We start from the raw sequence: 21,673 nt of genomic DNA, 5'->3' as shown, positions 1-21,673 counted from the left end.
ACATTTTGAAGGCTGAAAAACAGAATAATGTTGGCTCTGGTGAGGGCCCCACTAATTTCATCACTTCATGGTGAATGACACCATAACCGAAGTGCCTGCAAAGGAGAAGATCACTTGGTAAGACAAGAAGTAAAGGAGAGAAGGGAGAGGAGTCAATCTTGCTCTTTTAATAGCACTCACTCTGATGAGAATTAACAGAGTTCTAAGAGAACCACTTAATGTGTCCTAAGGGCAGCACCCCTAATAATCTAATTATCTTCCACTAGACCTCACTTCCCAAAAGTCTCATCACCTCTTAACAGTGGCACCTAAGGACAGTCTTCCACAACATACCACTTGGGGACTTATCCAAACCATTCCCAAGCTATAGCAGCACCTTAGATCACTTAGTCATTAATTTTCCATATTCAAGTTTACAATTTCCTCAAGGGCCTAGAAGTAAACCAAGATCTATTCTTCAAATGAAAGAGAGTTAACTTCTGAAGAAAAGTGTTCCAAAACCTCAAGACCCCTAGATGTGATTCTCCAATATAGTCTTTCCATGAGTTCTGTATTACATTTCATTTACGAGAGACACTGTGCACTGCTAGAAACAGGTCATAAAATCCACCTGGGAGACATGCTTGAACCACCTCCTATACCAGTGAGGACCCATTTGTTCTCCTCTCCACCTATATTGCCATAGTTCCCCTTTAACAGTAAGAATATAAGCTACACCAAACTTGGTTTTCACTTTGGAGGTGATAGTCAAAATATTCCACATCACAAGAATTTGAATGTTGTCCATATGGAAACCTCAGCTTCTGGGCTTTTTAACATTACTATTGTGGTTTTCAATACTTTCTATGTACAAAATTGCACAAAATAAGTTGGAGAAATTTTTCTTGAGCATACTAGATACCCATTCTCATCAAGAGCAAATGAATTCATCTAATTTACTTTTTTAAGAAAAAAAATTCTGTCAGCATTGTATTTGTTGGACCATTTCTATTTATTACTAAAAGTAAAACAAAGTGGTTTTATTAGACCTCCTTTACTTGTTTTTTATATTTGTTAATTTGCACCCAAAGGGTGCTACTTAAATTTTTCTTTACTCTCAAGTAAGTAAATGTGTCTAAGCATATTAAAGTTAAGTTGGTATTTATATTCTCATTTATAAACGTAAAGGTCTACTGCACTTTTGTGCCTCTTGCTTTATTGGAGTTTATTATTCCTCTTGAGACCTATAATCCCAAACTACATAATTTAAGAATAAACAGTTTTTTGGCATTATTTTTCTACATTGTGTAACACAATATGCTGTGGAAATAATATTCTTTTGGTTATAAATTTAATAAATGCTCATATCTAATAAGAGAAATTATAGAATAGTGAAAAATATTAAGGTATCAATAAACTCATTACCTGGTATTAGAAATATACACATGAATATGTAATATGTATGAGTCACAAATGGCACTTTCTCTGTATGTATATATGACATACATATACATGTGTGTACAAGCATATCTAATAAAGTCTGTAAATATGTATATAAAGGATTGAACCCTAAAAATATTAATAAAGGAAATGAAAATAATTTTAAAGTAGTTAAAAAACAGCAATAACAATATAAACATTTTTATTCCAAACTCTAAGTTCTAAGCTCTTTACAAATAAAAATCTATTTAATGTTTAATGCTACTCTGTGGAATGAATGTTACATTCAAGTAAAAAATCAATTTGTAAGTATAAAATGAATATAATGAGAATATATATTGTTCACAAGAGCATTTTAAAGAAAATATAAATCAGTCTAACTAAATAGTAAATGACTTAGAGATAGAGTTTAATAAAGAATGATGAAGAAGAAAAAACATTCAGAACAGATAATAATTGTGCTTAGTGATATATTATGTAAGTACTAAAGAAGGAGTCTTTTGTAGTCTTTTGATATATTTTAAGAAAAAAATTGATTGAAATTCTTGTTATGAATTAAGTAAATAATAAATTTACAGAGGGTACTGTTATATGAAAGAAAGAAATACACCTTTCCAAATATGTTATTTGGAATGGAAGATGAGGTAAAACACAGAAAGTTTGTGGTAATATAATGTCTGACTTTCACACATTGGTAGAGAAATGAGTGTTTATTTTCAACAAAGCAAAAGGAAAATTAATATGAAAAGCAGGGAATTAAAGATGAACTCCCAGATTAATAACCAGGACATATGAATAAATAGCAACTTGATTAAACCAGCAAAATATTGACTAAAACTTGAAAGGATAATGAGTAGTAAACACAGGTAAGATGAAAGGAAAGAATCAAGTTATCCACTTTTACACTAATGCAAATTGTTCATTAAATCTGTTATTAAAAGCAGAGCTGGTCAGATTATAAGAAAATTTAGAGTGAAAATATTTTATGCATTATTTTAAAAGAATCAGTCACCTATCGTAGAATAGAAGGAGTATGTAAACAAATATTTTAAAATATTATAACAAATTCCATTCAAGAGATATATAGACTGGTATGATGGCTAGTGTCTATAATTTCAGCTGCTATTCAGGAGACTGAGACAGAAAGTCACAAGTTTAAAGTCAGTCTGGGCAATTTAGTGGGACTTTGTCTCAAAATAAAATAAAAAGCACTAGGGACATAGCTCAGTGATAGAGTGATTACCTAGCATGTATGAGGCTGTGGGTTTAATCCTCAATCCAAGAAAAATAAGTTTAAAAGGGAGAGTGATATATTTTCTTAGTCCTAAAATAGAGAATCAAAATTCTCCGTATTGTCATATAATCATTATATTGGGCTAAAAGGACAAGACAGTTTGGGGGCATCAGTGCTGGGGATCAAACTCAAGTCCTCACACATGCTAGGCAAACTCTCAACCACAAAGCTATAGCTCAGCTCATAACGAATATTTTTAAAGTAGAGATGGTATAGGACACATTTTCTTATTTTAATTTCACCTTGTCTGTGTTGTCCCACAGCCCCGTCATGCCAGCAGAGTGAAATACTGCCAAGAAACGGAAGAAGACACCTGGAGATGGGATGTAAGGCAGAGGTCTATTGTGAAATGTTTACAGGAAGACTGAATGACATTGGGCTGGACAGTTTCTTTAACAGAATGTCCTGTGGGGAAGGGCTGAATAGGTGTACCTTCATTTCACATGATGCTTCCAGGACTTCAACAGAAAGAAGGCCTCCATCCCACAAGGCTTTCTACGGTGGCCATCAGCAGGAAGAGCAGCAGCCTCCTCTCCACTGCGCTCTGATCCGCACCAGTCACCACAGGGAAAGGAATTTTATTACAAGATGGGCTACAGAAGCAGCGACATCACTAGCTCAGCTTGCTTTTCCCCATTACATGACCAGCATCCCAAGGAACTTGGCATGCATGCAAGAAAGCAGCTTTCTATAGATAACACTAACGTGCCCTAATTCCCAGCATACAGGAGAAAAGCCAGTGTTCTTCAAGATAATGTTTATCTGAATGTTTCAGCCCACGCTTGCTTTCATTTTTCCCTTAGCTTGGCTAGGTACTTGGGAATGAGTGGGGCCATTCAGGAACGTGATGTTTTACACTCTTCCTTTTCTCCAAGGTAGACAGAAGGTTATATAAAGTGACAAAAAGTTTTCTAATATGTTTTAAGTAGGAAAAGTTTGAATTTGTAATCCTGTAACACAAAAAATAAAAAGAGGAAAGATTAACAAAAAATAAAATAATAAAAGTTGTAAATCATAAATATTTTTGAAAGTGCTTATTTTGTAGAATTATAAAATGATTACATTTATTATTGAAAGGGATGATATAAAAATAACAAAAGAGGGATGCCAGATGTGTCAAAATCACTGATTAAAGGTTTAGGAGAAATATACAACAATCTTGACAGTAAGTTTGCAAATCTAGAAGAAATTAATAATTTCTATCAAAATACAGATTTAAAAAGCCATATTAGAATCAGCCCAAAATGAAAGTTCATTTACCCCACTGAACAAATAATAAAATTAAGTTTAAATTTAAAAGAGAGATGGAAAAACTATATGAAAATGTATATAAAAATCTCATTAGAGGATTCAAAACTAGATCCTAAATAGAAATAGTATGTTTTTTGTGTACAAGAGCCTAATGACACGCAAAATGTTCATGCTTCTGAAATCACAATCCATACTTCAATTTTAAATTAGAATTTAATTTAAATTACAATTAGAATCATATTTTAACTATAATTTTCTAATAGGCAATTTAAAAAGGAGGAATATTTAGGGTGATTTCCTTTATATATTAAGAATATGCTCTAGTAATAACAGATAATTAGATCATCAGTCAATACTTGCAATTAAATGAAATCTGAATCATAAATAATAATACTATGGGAAAGATACGGTGGTCAGGCATTGGCTGTTTTAGGAGGTAAGTCTGTTTATTCTGAAGTGGGTATTTGGGAAGCATAGAATTAAAAACCTGGTTTATACGTCAAGTTATAAATGGATCCAACACCATCTGTAGAAGTCAAGGATTAAGTGGAGCTCAGAGGAGTGCTTTTAAGAGTAAATCTGTCCTGACTGACTTTCAGAGGTGAATGCTTTATACTGATTGGTCATTTGAAAAACTGAGTTCATTGAGGTATACTGATCAGATAACGGATTTAAATCTGGTTCTGGTGACTGTTTCTATGGCTACAGACCAATGAATCTTTTTCAATGTTTGTGAATACTTCTTGTATACATTAGTCAACAATGTAGAAGAGAACGTCAAAGTTTGTCCCCACCTCTCCTCCCATAATTCATCTTCATTTTAAATTGTTTCATTTGTGTATATTTCATTTTCATATCACATATTAATCACATATTGATCATTATGAACCACATCCCATTTTAACATTTAAAATGTGTTTTAGAATGGCCTATTGGGACTGTGATTGTGGCAAAGCATTCATAACTCTTAGCAACAGATATCAAACAATAGCAAAACAAATAAGAATAACAAAATGAATATACAATAAAATTGTAACTTTGATAAAAAATACTTTGGAAACATTATCCAAGGTTTTTTCATCTTGAACAAGGAAACATGTCCCCTGACTTTCTGAGTCCTCTTGGTGTAACTTTGTGTATCTTACTTGATGTGTCAATCTAAGCATGATTTAAATTCCTATTGATTATAGAGATTTTTCATAGGTTATCTAAAATAAAATTCATCTGATTTTCCATAATTACTTGGGCTAATAAAATTGGTTTGGCTTTTTTTTTTAACCTCTTTCATCACTTATTCTCTACTATTTACCATGTGAATAAATGTGAAAGGACCACATTTATTGACAAAACCTCAAATTGTCACATTTGAATGGAAACATGTTCCTCAGCAATTTTCTGCACAAATTACTTTACTCTTTTGTACTTTTAAGAGTGCTTTAGGAAGTCATTCCCATGGAATTCTTTAATTATTATCTTCACAATAAATTGGAGAGCTTGTAGCACCCATATAAAAAATTCTGTAAGAGTTATACAAAACACGAAGGAAGCTTTGTAGAGCTAGAGATATACTTACCTCATGAATATTTTGCTCTGTTTACTCTAAGGATATTTTTTTCATTTATGTATTATATGCAAACTTTCACTTTCAATGAAATTTGTGCAACATATCTTGAGGTAATTTTTTCAAATTTGCTACAGAACTAAGTGGGAATGCTGTATTATTGAATTAGTTGGTGATTACCTAGAATAATTAAAGTAGAGATATAAATAAGTGATGATATTTCATAGGATATTTTACCAAATTTCTACCTGAGACTTACTCGTATTATCAAGTGGACATTTTGATTTTAACAGAACTTTTTCTTATGAATCTTATTACTTGAAAACTCCCAATGCATTTTTTAAAGACTTCAGCATTCCTGATTGAATCTATATATCCGTGATGGAATCTTTAAATTTCTGTTCAAGTTTCTTATCATTTTTTCACTCTCCTTTTACATAAGACCTTTCATAAGGGCTTTGTGTGGAACAGCCTGATTAGCATGATCATACATAAAATGCACTTATATCATGCTACAGAAATTTTAATAATATTATGTGGTAACCTCTGTATTTCTACTTTGGGGAGCATTTATTATATTATATAAATCATGGCATCCTAGGTAGCAAGAAAACATAAGGTGATTCACATTTCCAGTTTATATTAAAAATCTCGCAAGCTGTATTTATAGCCTTTGTAATGAGTGATTGATTTTAAAGTTGATATGTGTTTATGCACAAATATTTTCATGTGTACACCTTTATAATACATGTCTGTACACACCTACACATACATTTACATGATTCTTTTAGTACTTTTTATTCCCTAGAAAAAGTCACAGTCTATTCATTTGAATCATTCAAGTTTGGGCTAGGTATTGAATTTTTTATTTTACTTCACTGTTAATGTCCAGCCTTTTTATAAATCATTATGATTTATAATGTAAACTTTACCAGCAAATAATATTGTCAAAATTCATATTAGAGTTTTCTAGACAATCTGTAACAAAGCACAAATGTAATTCTGTACCAAAATACAAAAGCAAAACTGAATAAAATAAGAAGCTTAATGGAAAAATGTCTAATGACTTTATTCAAGAAGAATTACTCAGTTACAGAAATCTCTAGGTATGATTACCTTATAAAAAGTCATATATATAGTGATTTTTAGAAAGAACCCTATTTGATTACAACTGCTAGGATAACAAAGCAAATTCAGCAGTTAGAGTCAATCAAACTGAACAAAGTTCAGATCCTTACTTAGATTGATTCATCTGGCAGCCTGCTTAAAGGACAAAAGAAGTCTGGGCATAAGGGACTCATTGAGGACAGGACACCTATTGACCCAATGATCCCCTAAAATTCTGCTAAAGGAGTGTGATGAAGGAACTTTCAGGGAAATTTCCCTAATTCTCATTGAATGATGTAGTATAAAAGGAGAAACTTATATTTATTGCTTTTTATATTACAGAGGCCTATGGTTAAGAATGGTCTTCGTAAGTAGAACAGATTATGGATCTTACAGGCTGATGTGTCCAGTATGATACCTACTGACCAATATAGATATGGTCATTTTTAAATATATTTAAAGCTTCCGTTCCTAATATTACCACATAGTCACATTTCACATGATTAACAGCCACATGTGGCTAGTAAGTCTCACACTTAACATTGAGATTTTGTTACTTCCCACATTTGCAGAAAGCTGTTTGGGGCAGCATTGCTATCTAGGATTTATTAAAAAGACCATCAGAGGGCATAAATGATTAACATCACCTGTAGAATTCAGGTTACATGAATGACAGTGTTATTGAAGAGTTGTCACTCAAAAGCATGCTTATTGGATTGAGTCTGTTCCTGATTAGTTGACTTTTAAAAGTGGTAACAGGGGCAGGGGTGGTTAGACTAATACTGATTGTTCAACTGAAAAAAATATATTCACTGAGGTGAGTTGTTCATAGCTTGAAACTGTTTCTGCTGATTATTTATTACAGTGGCTCTAGAATAATCAGAATTAGCTTCTAAGTGTGTATGAACTTCCTTTAATCTCAAAGAATTGGCAAAGAAAATAAATAAAATGTCAGTAGAATATTTAAAAATCTATAAAAATCACTTAAAACAAATAAAATAGGCTTACAACAAAGGTAGTTTTTCAGTGCATAATGGGATTTACTAAATAAGGAGCATCTATCTGGAAGAGAATCAACATTTCCCCCCTTTTTCACGCCATGTACAAATATAAAATTCACTCGTGGCTAAATTACCAATAAAGCAAAATGCTTTAAAAGCATTTTCAGAATATAAGATGTAGAATCTCAATATTTTTCACTTGAAAAAAACTGTGTACCAAAAGGAAAATGAGTATTTAGCTACTTGTCTATAAACCATGTATAAATTATTCTAGGAAAATATTATTTATTCTTCCCATAGATAAATTTTAGCTTTATAAAGCAGAAGACTGACAAAACCTCTTGAAACCTCTTTATTTTATGAGAATAAGTCTGATGATTGATTGTTATTTATGCATCCTTGGTTTACTTGTCATGAAAAGCAACTGCTTATAATTTTAAAATATCATATGTAGTAGAGAATTGGTGTATTGGTATGAAGTGATTTTAAAATTCCAAGGGAAATAAATTTATAAACTAATTTTTGTTATACGTGCAGTTTGTTATATGTCCAATTGGTAACTTTATTTCAAAAATGTATTTCTTCTTGAATGCATAAAGCCAATTATAACCTGGTCTTAGGAACACATGTCGATGTCATTATGAGGTGAGATATAAAAAGAAAGTAACTTGACAACCAAAGAATTCCAACAATTATGTTTCAGGAATTACCCTTAGCATGGAATGACTTAGTGAGGGTGCACTGTAGGAATACTGAAAGATAATATTGGAAAAGAAACTCTTTTGGAACCTAATAAATAAAATGGTTAACAACACAGACATACACATACAAATAATGTATATATATATATACTGATTATAGAAGAATATTATCTATTCCACAAATTTTAAATGTGTCATGAGCAAGGTCAGCTATTCATTAGGAGCCAAACTGATTCAATATCTCAATTTCTTTTACCATGCTTTCTTTTTAAATATGTGTGTTATAATAAACCTATAAGAAAAATTATAAATTTCCACTTAACATTGCAAAAATGTAAGGGAAACTGTTCTAAGAAAAGGAATCTTAACAAAGTATCACCAGTACAGCTTTGTAAATAATGGCTCAAAAATTATATCAAATCACATTTGCTTTGAGCATGTTTTTTTGCTGTTTTTGTTAATGTGTATTAATTAAGTCATAATTTGATTTTTCTAAAAACTAATCTTTTGATAAAAATGATATTAGCAGTGGCTAATGGTGAATTCATATATGAAGTGAACCATTGCATAGCTCATTAAAAATAGTTAGAGTTAGACAAACTGTTAGAAAAAATTAATGAATAAAAAGTATCTTTCATAGTAAGATGCTATTTTTTAAATAATCACACTATTGGAATTTTGACAAATTGTGAAATATTTGAAAGGTGAACAAACCTTTTTACTTTCTCAAAAATGTCTTAACCTTTTGAAACTACTTTTAATATTCTTGCTATTAGTTTTCTCAAAGAGCACTACTTTTTTGTGCTTTCTAGGTGTTTTGATTTTCTGGTTCTTAATGTTGATCAATGAGTCCCCAAAATGTCTATTGTGGTTCTTCTTGGAGTTCACCTTGTCCTAATCCTCTTACGGTGAGTTGCCTCGTTTGTATAAACCTTGGCTGAACAGTTGAGAAGGCAAAGTTCCATTACCCCACAAGATGGTGGCAACAAATATTGGAAGACGAGTTCAAGAGATTTTTCATCATGTCTCATCAACAGCATGCTGTTCTGTCCTCAAAATAGCCACGTTTGATAGGCTTAAGTGTCCTGCCCCAAAATCAAAACCCAGGGCATGACTGCTAGGCAGCTTTAGTGAATATGCAATCCCTTTCTCATTGCTCATCTTTTAAAGAACAGGAGGTGAACCCAGTGAGAAAATTTTAGATTTTTCAACCTTAAATGCCAAAGTATAATTTTTCAAAAAATTCTAGTTAAGTATAGACAAATACAAATGATGAACTCTCATTGCTAATCCAAATGTATGATAAAGAGGTCTCCTCTGTATTTAGTGGTTAGCACTCTTGCTATTTGCAAATAAGTAATACCTGGTGGCACATGGTGTTTTTTAAGGGTACCAATTAAAAAATGTAGAAATGACTAAGATACTTAAAAGTGATTTCTTTACTTGATTATATGATTCATTGTCTCTGCTTGCCCTTATTTATCATCCAGTCATTCTTTAAGTATTATATACTCATATACCAAGTCAGTAACAATAAACAAAGCTGAATATTCACTTATTTATTCATTAATTCTATTTATTGCACTTCTTACTAGGCCCTCTGATGGGTGTTTATGATAGATCAGTAACAACAACAATATAATAGATTTTTCTCCATACTTAGTACATTCCACAGGAGAGGAAAGACAAGAAGATCATATGGAAGGATCATAGGTGAAATTGTCCACATGATTTGTGACAGCGTTTCCATCAGAGCAAGGAGAATCAGTGAGACATGCTTAGATTAGTATTAGGAAGAAAATTTTCAATGTTATGTTTTTAACTCATCCACTCACCCTTACATTCAAGGTTACAGAGTACCTGTTTTTCAAAAGAAGCTACAAAACAGATTTTGAGATGAAATCACCCACTTTAAATGTTTCCTACAAAACATCTGATATTATGAAAATATTTCAGTTGCATTTAGCTAAAAGTCTTCATTTCCAATCTGAATACATGTCTCAGGCCTGCCTCCCTCATAGTCCCACATGAGTTTATAGCTATCAGATGTACAAGAAGGATCCAGTGGATGACAGACAGGCTTAACTAGGTAAACTAGAGCCCTATAATTAAAATTTTTAAATCAAACTTGAAAAGTTATGGAATCAAAATTATCTAGCAAAAATTTTTAAAAATGTTTTTGGACAAAAAACTTTTTATTACCACAAGAATAAAAAAAAATGCCAAATAAAATACACTAGAAAATATACATTTTTCTTTAATGCATTTTGTTGAACCCATTTAAGTAAGAGTGTGTGATTTATGTTTTTGCATGATCTAAGCTGATGTGATCTTTGCTTTCCTAAATTTATCCTAGGAAATGATATTTTTCCTGCTATAAAATAATTATTAGAATTATTCATTGTCACTCCAAAAATCCCAATACTGTGGGAATTATGTACATGATCATCATTTTTTTTTCATTAGGAAATGTTATATTCAAGTCAAAATTAATATAATTTTGGAATATTCTGACTGATAGAGACAGTGTACCTTTTTAATTTATAACTTCAAACATCACCACAGACTTTGATATGTAATAAACTTATATGAGAGGTTTCAGTTGGTGGAACAGAGCAGGATGCTTTCCTGGCTGCTCGTGGCATGACCAAGAAAGCAGACAGGCAGCTTCTCAGCAAGGAAATCTGCCTACAGGATTATCTCTCCCACTCAGCAATCTAAAGTTTGGAGCATCATGCTACAGATGGTCCCACCTAAAACTGCTAAGAAGAGAAGCTGAGAATCTTTTGAACTCCAACAGAAGAATTCCTTAACTTTTTGAGATTCTTTTTCCTCTTTATTTTTTTTTTTCATTTTTTTCTCTTTCATCTGTTTAATTGTGACATTAGTAGTTTATAGTATATACATACCTGTATTTTATTTTTTCTCATTTCTAGCAGCTTTGAAACCAGGTATTTTTCATAGAATAGTTTTCAAAAACTGGGATGTTTGATTAGTATATTTCAGTTTTGTTTTATATTCTTATATTTTTTATTTTTAATTATTAAAATTGTTTACCTTATATATATATTTCTCACCTGGTTTCCTTGATTCTCTTTTTATCTTTTCTTCCACAATCAGCCATACTCTATTGCTCTCTTTCATGCTTCCTTTAATTTTTTACTTCTATCTTCTCTCCTCCTCCATTATAATCATCACATCTATGTTGCTTCTGTTCTCTGCCTGTACACCACTTGAAATTTTAAACCCTTTTGCAAACCATTGCTTTTATTGTGGGCAATAACTGATTTTACCATTTCTCTTTATTTTGATAATTAACATTGTAGATGTCACAGTAGGAAATATTTGCTTCAATGCTGTATATTGTTTGCATTAGTTGTTGTTATTCCTTGTCTCCCTAAAAAGTGAGGTACTAGAAAGCTTCAGGGACACTATGAGATCACAGGGTAGAAACTCTACTACCTTGGATCCATACTGTTAGATGCATAGACACATTAAAAATAAAATAAAAAACCAAGGGGACAAATTGACCCAAACAAACCAAGATATTCCAATAACAGAATCCATCAAAACCACAGTAGAAAAAATGTGAGAGAATGAGTTTAGAATGTACATTGCTAAGCTGTTCTGCGAGGTAAAGGATGATATAAGGAGTTAAGTCAGAGAGAAAATGCAGGAATTCAAAGTTAACTTCCATAAAGTAATAGAGATTCTGAAAAAAAAAAAGCAGAAATCCTCAAAATGAAGGAATCAATAAACCAAATTAAAAATTCAAGGGAAAGCATCACCAAAAGATAAGATTACTTGAAAGACAGAGTTTCAGGCAATGAAGACAAAATATATAATGTTGAAAACAAAGTAGACTATCGGGAAAAGATGTTAAGAAACTGAACAGAACTTCCAAGAAATATGGGATAACCTGAAAAGGTGAAATTTAAGATTTATCAGGATCGATGAAGGTGCAAGGATACAAATAAAAGAAATGCACAATCTTTTTAAGGAAATAATATTAAAATTTCCCAATACTAAAGAATGTAATGGAAAATCAAATACAGGAGACTTACAGGACCCCAAACATACAAAATTGCAATAGACCCACACCAAGACACATTATTATGAAAATGCCTAACATACAGAATAAGGATAGAATTTTAAAGGTTGCCAGAGAAAAATGACAGGTAACATTTAGAGGAAAACAGATCTGGATCTTAACTGACCTCTCAACCAAAACCCTCAGAGCTAGGACGTCTTGGAATAACAAATAACAAACTATGAAAAAAAAAAAAATGGATGTCATCTAAGAATACTATATCCAGCAAAATTAAACTTCAGAATTAATCCTCTAAAAGAGAAATTAGGAAAACCACTCCATTCACAATAGCCTAAAAATAAAATTCTTTGGAATCAATCTAACAAAAGAGGTGAAATACCTCTACAATGAAAACTACAGAACACTAAAGAAAAAAATTGAAGAAAATCTTAGAAGATGGAAAGATCTCCCATGTTCATGGGTAGGCAGAATTAATATTGTCAAAATGGCCATTCTATCAAAGGCACTATACAGATTCAATGCAATTCCAATTAAAATCCCAATGACATTCCTTATAGAAATAGAGAAAGCAATCATGAACTTCATCTGGAAAAAGAAGAGACCTTGAAGAGTCAAAAAAATTGTGAGCAGAAAAAGTGAAGCAGGAGGTAACACCATACCAGACCTTAAAGTATACTACCAAGCAATAGTAACAAAAACGGCATGGTAATGGCACTAAAATAGACAGGTAGACCAATGGTGCAGAATAGAAGACACAGAGACAAAACCACATAAATACATTTACCTCATACTAGACAAAGGAGACAAAAATATACAATGGAGAAAAGATAGCTTATTCAACAAATGATGCTGGGAAAACTGGAAATTCATATGCAGTAGAATGAAAATAAATCTCTCTCTCACCCTGTACAAAACTCAACTCCACGTGGATCAAGGACTTAGGAATTAGATCAGAGACCCCGCACCAAATAGAAGACAAAGTAGGTCTGAATCTTCATCATGTTGACTTAGGACCGGACTTCCTTAACAAGACTTCCAAAGCACAAGAAATGAAAGCAAGGATCAATAAATGGGATGAATTCAAACTAAAAAGTTTTTTTCTCAGCAAAGGATACAATCAATAATGTGAAAAGAGAGCCTACAGAGTGGGAGAAAATCTTTCCACACATACACTTCAGATAGAGCACTAATCTCAAAACTTAATAAAGAACATACAAAACTGTACACTAAAAATACAAAGGACCCAATCAATAAATGGGAAAAGGAACTGGACAGACCCTTTACAGAAGAAGACATACAAGTGATTAATAAATATATTAAAAAGTGTTCAACATTTCTAGTAATTAGAGAAATACAAATTAAAACATATCTAAGATTTCATCTTACTCCAATTAGAATGGCTATTATCAAGAACACAAACAATATTATATGTTGGTGTGGATGTGGGGAAAAGGCACACTTTTACATTGCTGGTGGAGTTGTAAATTGGTACAGCTACTCTGGAAAGCAGTGTGGAGATTTCTCAGAAAACTTGGAATGAATCCACCTTTTGACCCAGTAATCCCACTCCTTGGTTTATACCCAAAGGACTTAAAATTAGCATACTACAGTAACACAGCCACATCCATGTTTATAGCAACTCAATTCATAGTACCTAGATTGTGGAACCAAACTTGATGACCTTCAACAGATGAATGGATAAAGAAACTGTGAGATATATATATATATATCTCCAACATTATATTATTCAGTCATAAAGAAGAATAATACTATGGCATTTGCAGATAAATGGATAGAATTGGAGGATATCATGCTAAGTGAAATAAGCCAATCCATAAAAAACAAAGATGGAATGTTTTCCCTGATAAGTGGATGATGATATATAATGGGGATCAAGGGATGGGAGTGAGAGAAGAATGGAGGAACTTTAGATTATGTAGAGGGAAATGAGAGGGAGGGGGTTATGGAAAATCTTGGAATGAGACAGACTTCATTACCCTATGTACATGTGTGATTACAAGAAAGGTATGAATCTACATCGTGCACAACCATAGAAATGAACAGATGTACCCCATTTGTGTACAATGAATCAAAATGCAGTTTGTAAAAATAAAAACAATAATAAATAGAAAAAAATTGACGATGAAATAAAAACCTTCCATGATAAGCAAAAGGTAAATGAATTCACAATTAGAAAACCTGCACTACAAAACATATTCCAATAAGATATTTCATGAAGAAGAAATGAAAAATAAAAGCTAAATCTAGAAAAGAGAGGAACTACACTAAAAGAATAGCGAATCAATGGAGAATCAAATTCATTAAAAAGGAAAAATAAATCAATATGACAGGGAACAAAAATTGTATCTCAATAATAACATTGTAAATGACTTAAACTCAAACAGTGACTCAATGGAGAAATGAATTCATTAAAAAGGAAAAATAAATCAATATGACAGGGAACAAAAATATGTCAATAACATTGTAAATGACTTAAACTCAATAAACAAAAGATAGAGACTGGCACATTGGTTTAAAAAAACAAGACACGACAATATGTTCTCTCAAAAAGACTCAACTCATAGGCAAAGACATCCACAGACCGAAGATAAAAGAATGGTAAACAAAACATATCATGCACATAGAACTTCTAAACAATCAAGATTTTCCATCTCCATATCAGATAAAATGGACTTCAAGTCAAAGTTAATCGGAAGGAACAAAGAAAGATATTTCATATTGCTTAAGGGAATTATACATAAACAAGATATAAATAGTGTAAATATTTATACCCCAAACAATGGAGCATCTATGTTCATCAAACAAACCCTTCTCAATTTCAGGAATCAAATAGACCACAACACAGTAATAGTAGGTGATTTTAACACACTTCTGTCACTAATGGACAGATCCTCAAAAAAAAAAAAAAAAAACAACTAAATAAATAAGCTATAGAACTGAAAATAAAATTAGTAACTTAGACTTAACAGACATATATATATATATATATATATAATATTTCATTCATCAACAACTGAATACACTTTTTTCTTAGCAGCACTTGCATCCTTATCTAAAATAGACTGTAACTTAGGTCAATAAGCAACTCTTATCAAATACAAAAATAGAGATAATACCTTCATCCCATAATATAGAAATTAATGATGAAGTAAAAAATAGAAGCTACTCTGACAATTGGAGATTAATAATACACTATTGAATGACCAATGGATAACTGAAGAAGTCAGGGATGAAATACAAAATACTTAGAGGTAAATGAGAATATTGATGCAACAAATCAAAATCTCAGGGACACTATGAAGGCATTGTTAAAAGGGGAGTTGATTGCATTGAACTCATTCATTAAGAGAGTAGAAAGACAACAAATGAATAACCTGATGTTACATCTGAAAGCCTTAGATAAAGAAGAACAAATCAACACCCAAGTTGTAGAAGACAGGAAATAATTAAATCAGAGATGATATCAATAAAATTTAAATGAAAGACACAATTCAAATAATAGGCAAAACAAAAAGTTGTTCTTTGAAAAAATAAATAAAATCGATAAACTTTTAGTCAAGCTAATGAAGAGAAATAGAGAAAAACTCAACATATTAAAATATGGGAAGAAAAAGGAAATATGACAATGGACACTACTGAAATACAGTTGATAATCAGAAACAATTTTGAAAATTTATACTCTAATAAAATGGAAAATCTTGAAGTATGAACAAATTTCTAGTGGCATATGACCTACTCAAATTGAATCAGGAGGACACAGAAAATTTAAACATATAAATTTTAAGCAATGAATTTGAAGATACCATCAAAAGCCAAGAATCAGATAGATTCTCAGGTGAATTCTACAAGACCTTCAAAGAAGAACTAACACCAATCCTCCTCAAATTATTCCATGAAATAGAAAAGGAAGCAACCCTTCCAAACTATTTCTATGAAGGTTCTATCACCCTGATCCCAAAATCAGATAAAGACACATCAAGGAAAGAAAATTTCAGACCAATATCCCTGATGATAATAGATGCAAAAATTCTGAATAAAAATACTGGTAAAATGCATATAAAACATGTTTAATAGGTAGTGCACCAAGATCAAGTGGGGTTCATCCCAGGGATGCAAGGTTGTTTCAACATACCGAAATCCATAAATGTAATTTATCACATCAATAGACTCAAAGACGAAAATTACATGATTATCCCAACAGATGCAGAAAAAGCATTTGACAAAATACAACATCCATTCATCTTCAAAATACTAGAAAAACTAGGGATATTAGGAACATACCTCAACATTGTAAAAGCTGTCTCTGCTGAGTCCAAGGCCAACATCATTCTAAATGGAGAGAAATTGAAAGCATTCCCTCTAAAACCTGGGGGGGGGGGGGGGACAACAGATTCCCTCTTTCACCACTTCTATTTAATATAGTCCTGGAAACTCTACCCAAAATGATTAAACATAAGAAAGAAATTAAAGGATTAAAATAGGTAAAGAAGAAATTCAATCTATCCCTATTTCCTGACAAGACTCAAAAACTCCATCAGGAAACTTCTAGAACCCATAAATGAGTTCAGCAATGTAGCAGGATATAAAATTAACACCCATAAATCAATTACATTTTATACATCAGTGATTAATCAACAGAAAGAGAAATTAGAAAATCTATCCCATTCACAATAGCCTTAAAAATTAAATATTTAGGAACCAATCTAATGAAAGAACTAAAAGGCCTCTACAATGAAAACTACAGAACACTAAAGTAAGAAATTGAAGAAAAACTTAGAAGATGGAAACACCTCCCATGTTCTTGGATAGGCAGAATTAATATTGTCAAAATGGCCATACTACAAAAAAGCACTATTCAGATTTAATGTAATTCCCATTAAAATTCCAATGATGTTCTTCATAGACATAGAAAAAGCAGTCAGGAAATTCATTTGGAAAAGTAAAGAGGCCCAGAATAGCCAAAAACAATCCTCAATAAGAAAAGTGAAATAGGAGGCATCACAATATCAGAGTTTAATTATACTACAGAGCTATAAAAAATTAAAAAAAAAAAAAGTGGCATGGTATTGGCACCAAAACAGACATGAAGACCAATGGTATAGAATAGAAGACACAGAAACAAACCCATATAAAATACAATTCTCATACTAGACAAAGGCACCATAAGATAACCTCTTCAACAAATGGTGCTGAGGAAACTGGAAATTCGTATGTTAAAATAAATGAAATTAGATCCCTATCTCTCACCCTGCACAAAACTCAACTCAGAGAAGAAACAGTAGGCTCAAATTTCCATCATGCAAGCTTAGGAACTGACTTCCTCAACAAGACTCCTGAAGCGTAAGAAGTAAATTCAAGAATCAATCTTGAAAATTTCTACCACATGCACCTCAGATAGAGCATTAATCTCCAGGGTATATAAAGAACTCAAAAAACTTAACACCAAAAAAAAAAAAATAACCTAATTAATAAATGGGCTAAAGAACTGAATAAGCACTTCACAGAAGAAGAAATACCATCAGTCAACAAATACATGAAAAAATATTCAACATCACTAGAAGTTACAGAAATGCAAATTAAAACTATACTGAGATTTCATCTCACTCCAGTCAGAATGGCAATTATGAAGAATACAAGCAACAATAAATGTTGGTGAGGATTGGGGAAAAAGGCACACTTGTACATTGCTGGTAGGAATGCAAATTGGTGCAACCACTCTGGAAAGCATTGTGGAAATTCCTTAGCAAACTTGGAATGGAACCACCATTTGATCAAGTTATCTCACTCCTTGGCATATATCCAAAGGATTTAAAATTAGTATATTATAATGACATGACCACATCAATGTTTGTAGCAGCTCAATTCACACTAACTAAGCTATGGAACCAATGTAGATGCCTTTCAACCAATGAATGGTTAAAGAAAATGTGGTACATAAGCACAATGGAATATTACTCAGTCATAAAGAAGAATGAAATTATGGCATTTGCCATTAAATGGATGGAGCTGAAGATTATCATACTAAGTGAAATGAGCCAATCCCCCAAACACCAAAGTCTGAATGTTCTCTCTGATATGCTGATGCTGACTCACAACAGACAGGGAAGCAGTGGAGGTTCACCTGGTTGGACAGGGGCCAGTGTAGTGGGGATGGGAATGGGAAAGACAGTAGAATGAATCAGATGTAACTTTCCTTTGTTCATATATGAATACATAACCAGTGTAACTCCACATCATGTACAATCACAAGAGTGGAGGTTATACTCATGTACATATGATATGTGAAAATACATTCTGCTGTCATGTATAACTAAAAAAAGCCAAAAAAACTGATATGTTTTTATCATGTTTGCTATTTGAAAACTTTCTCAGCATAAGTATAGTAAACAGAATAAAAATTTAGTTATAATAGTATTATAAAATAAAAGGAAAGTTAGAGAAGAAAAATCTCCTCCCAAAAAATGTTCATTAAGTTAAATTCAGTGCCTCACTATGAGAAAATAAGCATTAAGGTGCATTTAGTATAATCTAAGTTACTTTCATTTTAAACAATCCCAAGAAAGTGCAATTTTCTGAAGATAGACACAGGTTTCTCCTATAGACTCATGAAGAGTGTAAAATACAAACGACTTTGTTGACTTTATATCACATGATGGCTCTAGCATTCATATTGATGGCAGAAATTGGTAGAAAAGAAGATGTGCTCTTGATGCCTGGAGAAACTTTTTCAGGAACAAAATGAAGTGAAGAAGCTTGGAGATCAAAACTGTAAATGTAAATACGTTGGGAGTTTAAGTGAATGTCATTTTTGAATTGGGGACCATGAGCAGTCTCTGAGTTGGTGTGTTCAAAAGGAGGTGTAGTTCTCACAGGATACCTGTAGAGAGAGGTACCCAAGAAGGGCATTTTGACTCCTGGATGTTATAAAATCCTCATGATTTATGAATATTTATTTGCATTGTATTGCAAATTCCTCTGCTCTAATTTTTCTTTTGCAAAAAAACAATACAGCTAGAATGAGGGACAGGCATTCATCCAAGTTTGTCCATTGCCTCTACTGTCTTTTGCCACACTTCCCTTGGCCTTTGACTCTGTGCTTTTCTCAAGTGTATTCCTCAGATGTCTGTGAAGATGATACAGTTTGTGAATCTCCGCCTCTTCACAAATCTCCTCCTTTCATTCCACCTACATATAGGATTATCGGGCTACTACTGTTCCTTTCTTTTAATAGCCTTGCTATTATTCCAACAATTCCAGCAGATAAGATATCCGGTATCGCCCTGAATCATTTTTGCTTTGTAACTTATACTTTCTTTTTGTCTGAAAATAGCATTATTTTTCTTTTCCTTAGGAATTCAGCCATCTTACCAGGATATGGCTATGCATATCTGTTTTATAGTCAATTTTCACAGGAATTTAGTGTGAAACAGATGTAACATTAAAAAATCGGGTATTTCTTCAGTTTGAAATAGTTATCTGTAATGTTGCCTCTGCTCCATTCAGAATCACCACACACAGCTTTCTGCCATAGTGCAATACAACAGTCCTGTCTCCATTTGCTCTATTTTCTCCTTTTACATTTTCTCCAGTTTTCATTTCATATTCCTTGGTTATTTCTTCTGTACCTTCTGTTTTTCTTAACAAAGTCTTTTGTTTCATATTTGCAGTTTTGCTTTGAGAGACTTCTTTCAGGACTTTAAGGCCTAAATTGACATAACAATGACCTTCGTCTTCATTTCATGAATGTTTTTATAAAATGCATTAATTTTTTTACACTGTTTTCATCTAGTCTTTGGAATTCTATGAGTTCTCGACTCACACAGATAGGTGCATACGTAAAAACAGACACAGACACACACATACACACGTATGCATACACACATGCACAGATACATATAGACTGACATGTGTTTGACAGGAGTTTATCATCTGGTGTTCACCTCTGCCCGATGGGCTCCCTTGGGTGTGCTGCTCAGTGTTTTTCTGGACTAGGGGTTTATAAGTCCTCAAGTTATTAGTTATCTCTTGAAGTACAAGGGGGAAACTTCCCCAGTTTCATGTTTCCTAAGCTTTTCTCAGGAATAAAAAAACCACAGGCACCTATTCATCTGCTATTCTCTTCTTGAGTCCCAGGGAAATAGCTCTTCTCACAAGGCCAACTTATATTTCACATCTTTAGTTGTTTTTCAGGTTTCTCTCCTGGACTCATTCTCATTTCAGGCTGAAATCTCTCCCTGGGGTCTTTTCTAGTGCTTAAGAGAAGGTGCCAGCGTTTAGCAACTGCGCTGCACAGTTTCTCATGGAAAATGGGGATGAATTTTTTTTTAAAAAAAACCCAAATATGCTAGCTGAATATCTGAGATTAGATGGGTTTGAGTCATAAGAAGATTGACAAAGGTAATTTAAATTAAGAATCACTTTATTTGCTTTTTAATACTTGCTTGACATATATGATCTGCTAAGATATTTTTTTTTTCTGAAGGCATGAATATGTTAGCTTTCAGTTGCTGTGACAAAAGCCTGCACTAAAAAACTTCTAAGGAGAAAAAGGTTATTTGGGCTTCAGATTTCAGAAGTTTCAGTTTGTGGTTGTTTGACCGTGTGGCTTTTGGACCTTTGGTAAGACAACATTATACTGGGAACAAGTGACAGAGTGGGCCTGTTTACCTCATGGTGATCAGAAAATGAAAGAGAGAGGAATGAAGGGGCCGGGGTCTCATATTCTCTTTAAAGGAGTGTCCCAATGACCTAATTCCTTCCACTACTGCCCACCTGCTAAAGGTTCTACCACCTTCCACTAGTACAGTAGGCTGGTGACCAGACCTTTAGCACATGGCATTTAGGTGTCATTTAAGATATGAACCGTAATAAGGAAAATGAAAACAAAGAATAAAGAAACTGTGGTTTATATACACAATGGAATATTACTCAGTCATAAATAAAAATAAAATTATGACAATTGCTGGTAAATGGATGAAGTTGGAAAATATCATGCTAAGTGAAATAGGCCAAGCCCAAAGAACCAAAGTCAGAATATTTTCTCTAATAAGTGCATGACAATATATAATGGGGGGGGGTGAAGGGGGGAAGAGAAGAATGAAGGAACTTTGGTGTAGAGGAAAAAGGGGTGGGAGGGAGTGGGGATGGAAAAACAGTAGAATGGAACAGACAATATTACCCTATACATATGTATGATTACACGAATGGTGTGAATCTACATTGTGCACACCATAGAAATGAAAAGTTGTACCCCATTTGTGTACAATG

This window comes from Sciurus carolinensis, chromosome 12 (genome assembly GCF_902686445.1).
Source record: "Sciurus carolinensis chromosome 12, mSciCar1.2, whole genome shotgun sequence".
NCBI lineage: Eukaryota > Metazoa > Chordata > Mammalia > Rodentia > Sciuridae > Sciurus > Sciurus carolinensis.
Note: the sequence above shows the minus strand (reverse complement) of the source record.